General features: G+C 43.2%; 1 long non-coding RNA gene across 1 annotated transcript; it reads right to left on the minus strand.

Moving 5' to 3' along the window:
* Nucleotides 1-1,881: 1,881 nt before the first annotated feature.
* On the minus strand, nucleotides 1,882-2,852 carry LOC139210363 (uncharacterized). The gene is made up of 3 exons (XR_011585245.1): nucleotides 2,551-2,852; nucleotides 2,103-2,378; nucleotides 1,882-1,935 (listed from the first exon to the last, which is right to left on the minus strand). It is a non-coding gene; the product is annotated as an uncharacterized lncRNA (long non-coding RNA).
* Between the last annotated feature and the right edge of the window lie 5,175 nt (nucleotides 2,853-8,027).

Raw genomic sequence — 8,027 nt, forward strand, 5'->3', positions numbered from 1 at the left:
ACTCCCCCACTTGGTGCAGCAACTCACTCCCAACCCAAAGGGGGCAATCCACCTTTTCTCGGCAGAGAACCACGGCCTCAGACTTCGAGGTGCTGACCCTCCTGAGCGCTTCAAACTGGACGCTTTCCTCGGCTGCGCCTTGAGATCAGAATGTCTGACTTTCTGTACGAGCAGCTGCTGGTTGGGTAACGAATCCGTCACTGAGCAGCAAAACAAACGGATCAGTTAATCATTGGTTCCTGTTTTAGTGCGTCCCAAAGTGAAGTGGTACATCAGATGAGGAGCTACCAGAAGCATCTCCACCATCAGGGTGGAGGTTTTACTGCCTGCAGAGGGCGACTGAAACACAGTGATCAGGTTTTACCCCCTCAGACGAGGGTCTTCTGGTCTCTGGTTTCTGCTTCCTCTGGTGGTTTTGGTGCTAAGTGACGACAGGATTAAATTGTGCACTTGTGATTTATGGATTTAAGGTTTGTATTTATTGTTGTTTTTGCTCAGTTTTCTTTAAGACTTTCAGAAGTTACAACAGAGAGTCGGATTCAAACCCGGACCTGGAACATTTAGACCTCACAGCCGAGGCTGATGGGAAACACATCAGTTTATGAAGGAGCTAAACTCACAGTGAAACTGTTAGCATGCTAACTTTAGCTCCCAGCACTCAGTGGCGACTTGTCAGATGTAGAACAGAGAAAATGAAGATGGTTTCTGCAGATATTGATGTTGACCTTTAACCCTTGAACACTAACCTAACAGTTAGTAACACCATCACTAACGTCAGGTATATTTTACCTGATAGAAAAATACTTCTCATCAAAACATATTAAAGTACAACAATACACGGCAAACTGAAGAACTCTTCTTTTACTTTCCTTATACGTCTCATAAAACAGAAAAAAGGTATCATGGGGGAACCCTATAAAAAAAGACAAAGGTCTCCAGACACTCTTCAACTCCCCCCTGAATAAACAAACAAACCCAAAATATCCCCACAAAATCTACAGTTACACTGCCTGACATTAATGTTACCCTTTGATTTACATTTGCGTTGTAACTTGATAAAAGTGAAAAATCTAAATAATAAAATGCAGTACAGAGTTCTGAAAGCTGCTCTGATACAGGAAATATGAAGCACAGCGTTTCCTTTTAACTGTCGGTACAAAGAATAAAAGCTGCCACAGCAAACTGGAGCCTGCGTCCGACGTGAAGCAACAACTTCAGATTAAAGCTCAAGAGAAAACGTATCAGCAGCATGTTGTGCTGCAGAAAAAGGCGTCCGTCATCCCGTCTTCACTCCAAGTGTGACGAAGAGGTTCCAGGCATAAAGGCATCGCTCTGTTTGGAGAAAACACAGATTCAAGAGGAAGTGAGTTTCTTTCATGAAAACATCATAATTATTATCCTACTAATAATAAAATATCAGAGCTGATCCTGAAATGCATCCTGCAGGAGAACATGTGGCCAGAAGTATGTAGACACCTGAACCCTCCCTTCAGGTAGAACATCATCATCCGAACTCCTCAACACACTTCAGTTCATCCAAACTCTGCTCACACTCCCTCCACAGCCTCCACTGACCCTCGTCCCACAACGGATCCAATTTAAAAACCTGCTCTTCGCTCACAAAGCTCCACAACCGCAACCCTTTGAGTTCCTACCAACACTTCAGTCACATTCGGCTCCTGATACAAGATGGAACAGCGACCTCCAGTGGAGTTATGTGCAGACACACAGGCAGACAGACAGACAGACAGATGTGTTCACCTCTGTTTCCTCTGACTGTTGTTTCTTCCTCCTGCAAAGAGTTTCATAAAATCAGTCAAAGTTTCATTTACAGAAAGAAAACATGAAAAGGATCAAAATAGATGAGTAATGTTGTAGTTACTCCTCCTGTGTCATCTTCTGTAGCTCCATATCTTGCTGCTCCTGTTGCTCATCCTGTTGAAAGGTTGTGCATTTTTAGTTTAGACTGTTTCCTCTCCACCAAAAGTCTAATGAGGTAGGAAATATGTTTGTTTAGAGTATAGAGTTACCCCCAACCCCCCCAGACAGACTTCTGTATCCTCACCAAACAGCATAAGAGCCAACAGGTGTTGATTCCTTACCTGGTTTTGTCCTGCAGGAGTTTCAATCAGTTCCTCAGCAGCATCAAAACACTTTTCCCACAATTTACCATGTAGTTTTTCCTTTACTATTTTTGTCAACTTCTCTTTTGCTTCTGTTGTCAAAATGTCTTTCACTACATCGTCCTCGTCCAAAATCACTTTGTAAAGTGCAAAGTTTCTGTTGCAACATGAATCCTTACAGCATTTTCTCCATTCAAATGACATCACTAAGGAAACCACAACAAGGACACAGAAGAGAACACTGAGGCCGATAACCTGGAGGAGAGGAGCAAGAGTTGGTTATAATGTCACCACAGAGTTCATTGTCTCCAGATAACAGAGGCTGATAACAGGATACAGATACAATATGATGTGAGCATTAACCATAACCACTGCAACCAGTGGAAGAACCGACTGACAGGACGTGTTTGAAGCAAGAAAAACTCACCATGGACTCGTTCTTCAGTTCAGTGATGGTCGACTGTTCCTCTGCTGTGATGTTGTTCTTGTCTTTGCAGGCCAAATGTCTCTGTTGTTCAGACTGATCGTTCTGACAGCAAACATACCAATCTCCATCGATCAACACGAACACAGGCCACAGCAGGCCAACGAAAACCGCCTTGAAGATGTGACACAATAAAACACAGGAAAATGTGTCCAGTCTTTTCCTGCAGCTGATGACTTCAGTCCCACCTTGTCTCGAACATGAACAGCTACATGTGTATTTCCAGGCTCTTTGAAATATCTTGTCCGTCCAAAGATGCAAAACAAGCAAAATAAAAGCCGGCATCCACATGTACATGTAGCAGGAATGAGGTTGTGGTTTGCAGGAGCACTGAAAATCCTTGTCAAGCACAACATTGTGAATAAAAATCACAATGATGGCAATGAAGGTGCTGAGCTGACTGAGAGAATGCTCGAAGGATGTTCTTCATCTTTGGTGCAAACTTGGCATCTGCTGACAGCTGCTGCACGTAAGGTCTTGATATACTTTCAGGAAACCGCTCGACTGTGGATGGAACAAAAGCGTTACATAACAGTTTCAAAACAGTTTCTCTTTCTCTCTCTCCCTAACCTCCCAGATCCTGGTTCTGTTAAAGGGGAGTTCTTCCTGCCACTGTTTCCTAATATAATATCTGATGTTGCTCATGTGGAGATTCTTGAATCCTTAATGTTGAATTTCTAAATCCTTTGGTCTGAGCTGCCAGGAGGCGTCCTGATCAGATGCCTGAACCACCTCAACTGGCTCCTTTCGATGTGAAGGAGCAGCGGCTCTACTCCGAGCTCCTCACCCTTAGAGCTCCTCACCCTTAGTGCTCCTCACCCTTAGAGCTCCTCACCCCTAGAGCTCCTCACCCTCTCTCTAAGGCTGAGCCCAGACACCCTACTAAGGAAACTCACTTCAGCTGCTTGCATCTGTGATCTCGTTCTTATGGTCATGACCTGCACTACTGCAGACGCCGCACCAATCCGACTGTCATCTCTGTCAAAAGACTTCTTCTTTAGGTTGAGGAGATTGGAGCCAGCTTGCAAGTTATAACAAAGTTTAATCTTACATGTAAGAGAAGCGTTTAACAGTGCAACAACATCATAGAGGTTACAGAGTAAAAGGCTCAACCAGTGAGCATGTACAGTTGGTTTTTATAATGGCCGTTGTGGGTGTAGTTCTCACACATCGTGTGATCATCTACTGGCGTGAGAACTTCTTCTTGTCCTTGTAGATATGAGGCTTCACACCGTTGCAGAGCACACCCTCGATTGCCACTCTGTCTGGCAATTCGTGAGCATGTCCTTGGATGGCAATTCTCATAACAAAGATGGTTTCTGCAGATATTCACCAGCTGAGCAGGCAAAATATCGATGCAGGAGCCGTCACAGCGGAGTGCTGATTCACAGGAAAGATGGAAACAACAATAATGTTTCTCACAGAATTGAAGCACAGATGTTGACCTTTAACCCTTGAACATTAACCTAACAGTTAGTAACACCATCACTAACGTCGGGTCTATTTTACCTGATACTTCTCATCAAAACATTAAAGTACAACAATACACGGCAAACTGAAGAACTCTTCTTTTACTTTCCTTATACAATGTCTCATAAAACAGAAAAAAGGTATCATGGGGGAACCCTATAAAAAAAGACAAAGGTCTCCAGACACTCTTCAACTCCCCCCTGAATAAACAAACAAACCCAAAATATCCCCACAAAATCTACAGTTACACTGCCTGACATTAATGTTACCCTTTGATTTACATTTGCATCGTAACTTGATTAAAGTGAATAATCTAAATAATAAAATGCAGTACAGAGTTCTGAAAGCTGCTCTGATACAGGAAATATGAAGCACAGCGTTTCCTTTTAACTGTCGGTACAAAGAATAAAAGCTGCCACAGCAAACTGGAGCCTGCGTCCGACGTGAAGCAACAACTTCAGATTAAAGCTCAAGAGAAAACGTATCAGCAGCATGTTGTGTTACAGGATCAGAGCTACAGATAAATATTCAGACATTAACCGACTGCACTGGTTCGTCTGGATCAAACTATGAAGCCACCTTCACATGTTTCACACAGTTTGTCACACGTGTGTCAATTTAAAGCTAAATCTAGATCAGATCAAGATTCCTGCGGCCACGTCTTCATGCTTTCACGCCAACAAATCACACACATTAAAAAATCCTGATTATGATGTTCAGTCGATCTGAGAGCTGAAGATGAGTCCAAACACAGAAAACAAACATGAAAATCAAAAGTGAAATTGTTGTATACAGAGAGACAGTGGAGATATATGTACTTCAATTTAAAATTGAAGAAAGAAGCTGCTGTATTTGTTATACAATTATCCCTTACTCCCTGATTAAAGCTCAATATTTGTATTGATCCAGTAACAGAACTGTTCTGTAGGTGTCGTCATGCAGGAGCTTCGTCATCTTCAGACTCAGTCACTCTGTGTATGAGGTTCTGTTTGGAAAAAAAGGTAAAAATTGTCAAACTTCCCATAAAAATCTACAGAAAACATGAACGTACATGTTCAATATCAAACAACTGATGTATTAAAGGAGTAATAATATAATTATATACAGCTTCACTATTACAGAGGAACATCTGTGCTTGTTTGAATATTATACGTATATTAAAGAGTTCTTAGTGCTCAGAGATCAGAGACAGACAGACAGACAGACAGACAGACAGACAGTCAGACAGACAGATGTGTTCACCTCTGTTTCCTCTGACTGTTGTTTCTTCCTCCTGCAAAAAGTTTCATATAATCAGTCAAAGTTTAATTTTCAGAAAGAAAACATGAAAAGGATCAAAATAGTAGATGTTTAGAGTGAATGTTGTAGTTACTCCTCCTGTGGCTCCGCCTGTTGTCCCGCCTGTTGCCCTGCCTGTTGCCCTGCCTGTTGCTCCACCTGTTGCCCCTCCTCTTGCCCCGCCTGTTGCCCCGCCTGTTGCCCCTCCTGTTGCTCCTCCTGTTGCCCCTCCTGTTGCTCCTCCTGTTGCCCCTCCTGTTGCTCCTCCTGTTGAAAGAATTTCACATTACACTCAGCAGCTTGCAGACAAAAGGGATAAAAGAGATAAAAGTTTTTTTCACACAGACTGTTTCCTCTCCACCAAAAGTCTGTTAAACTGTTAATTTAATGAGGTAGGAAATATGTTTGTTTAGAGTATAGAGTTACCCCCCAACCCCCCCAGACAGACTTCTGTATCCTCACCAAACAGCATAAGAGCCAACAGGTGTTGATTCCTTACCTGGTTTTGTCCTGCAGGAGTTTCAATCAGTTCCTCAACAGCATCAAAACACTCTTCCCACGATTTATCACGTAAGTTTTCATTTACTACTTCTGTCAACTTCTCTTTTGCTTTTTTTCTCAAAATGCCTTTCACTACATTGTCCTCGTCCAAAATCACTTTGTAAAGTGCAAAGTTTCCGTTCCAACATGAGCCGTTGCAGCATTTTCTCCATTCAAATGACGTCATTAAGGAAACCACAACAAGGACACCGAAGAGAACACTGAGGCCGATAACCTGGAGGAGAGGAGCCAGAGTCGGTTATAATGTCACCACAGAGTTCATTGTCTCCAGATAACAGAGGCTGATAACAGGATGCAGATACAATATGATGTGAGCATTAACCATAACCACTGCAACCAGTGGAAGAACCGACTGACAGGACGTGTTTGAAGCAAGAAAAACTCACCATGGACTTGTTCTTCAGTTCAGTGATGGTCAACTGTTCCTCTGCTGTGATGTTGTTCTTGTCTTTGCAGGCCAAATGTCTCTGTTGTTCAGACTGATCGTTCTGACAGCAAACGTACCAATCTCCATTGATGAACACGAACACAGGCCACAGCAGGCCAACGAAAATCGACTTGAAGATGCGACAGAATAAAACACAGGAAAATGTGTCCAGTCTTTTCCTGCAGCGGATGACTTCAGTCCCACCTTGTTTCAAACATGTGCACACTTCAGTCCAACATCGTTTCAAACATGTGCACACTTCAGTGACACCTTCTGTGGCAGATGTACTCACTGCTTCAGTGACACCTTCTGTGGCAGATGTACTCACTGCTTCAGTGACACCTTCTGTGGCAGATGTACTCACTGCTTCAGTGACACCTTCTGTGGCAGATGTACTCACTACTTCAGTGACACCTTCTGTGGCAGATGTACTCACTGCTTCAGTGACACCTTCTGTGGCAGATGTACTCACTGCTTCAGTGACACCTTCTGTGGCAGATGTACTCACTGCTTCAGTGACACCTTCTGTGGCAGATGTACTCACTGCTTCAGTGACACCTTCTGTGGCAGATGTACTCACTGCTTCAGTGACACCTTCTGTGGCAGATGTACTCACTGCTTCAGTGACACCTTCTGTGGCAGATGTACTCACTGCTTCAGTGACACCTTCTGTGGCAGATGTACTCACTACTTCAGTGACACCTTCTGTGGCAGATGTACTCACTACTTCAGTGACACCTTCTGTGGCAGATGTACTCACTGCTTCAGTGACACCTTCTGTGGCAGATGTACTCACTGCTTCAGTCCCACCTTCTGTGGCAGATGTACTCACTGCTTCAGTCCCACCTTCTGTGGCAGATGTACTCACTGCTTCAGTGACACCTTCTGTGGCAGATGTACTCACTGCTTCAGTGACACCTTCTGTGGCAGATGTACTCACTGCTTCAGTGACACCTTCTGTGGCAGATGTACTCACTACTTCAGTGACACCTTCTGTGGCAGATGTACTCACTGCTTCAGTCCCACCTTGTTTCGAACATGTACAGCTACATGTGTATTTCCAGGCTCTTTGAAATATCTTGTCCGTCCAAAGATGCAAAACAAGCAAAATAAAAGCCGGCATCCACATGTACATGTAGCAGGAATCAGCTTGTGGTTTGCAGGAGCACTGAAAATCCTTATCAAGCACAACATTGTGAATAAAAATCACAATGATGGCGATGTAGGTGCTGAGCTGTTTGAGAAAGAATTCTGGAAAGATGTTCTTCATCTTTGGTGCAAACTTGGCATCTGCTGACAGCTGCTGCACGTAAGGTCTTGATATACTTTCAGGAAACCGCTCGACTGTGGATGGAACAAAAGTGTTACGCAACAAATACACAACAGTTTCTCTTTCTCTCTCTCCCTAACCTCCCAGATCCTGGTTCTGTTAATGGGAAGTTCTTCCTGCCACTGTTTCCTAATATAATATCTGATGTTGCTCATGTGGAGATTCTTGAATCCTTAATGTTGAATTTCTGAATTGTTTGGTCTGAGCTGCTCTTTATGGAAAGAGTCTTGATAACGCTGTTATTAATTGGTGCTATATAAATAAAGATTGATTGATTGTCGACGTGGGCGAGAGATTGATTTATATCATACTGTCCCAGGATTAAATACACTGAAGTTATCTTTTGCCTTTAAA

This window comes from Pempheris klunzingeri, chromosome 11 (genome assembly GCF_042242105.1).
Source record: "Pempheris klunzingeri isolate RE-2024b chromosome 11, fPemKlu1.hap1, whole genome shotgun sequence".
Lineage (NCBI taxonomy): Eukaryota > Metazoa > Chordata > Actinopteri > Acropomatiformes > Pempheridae > Pempheris > Pempheris klunzingeri.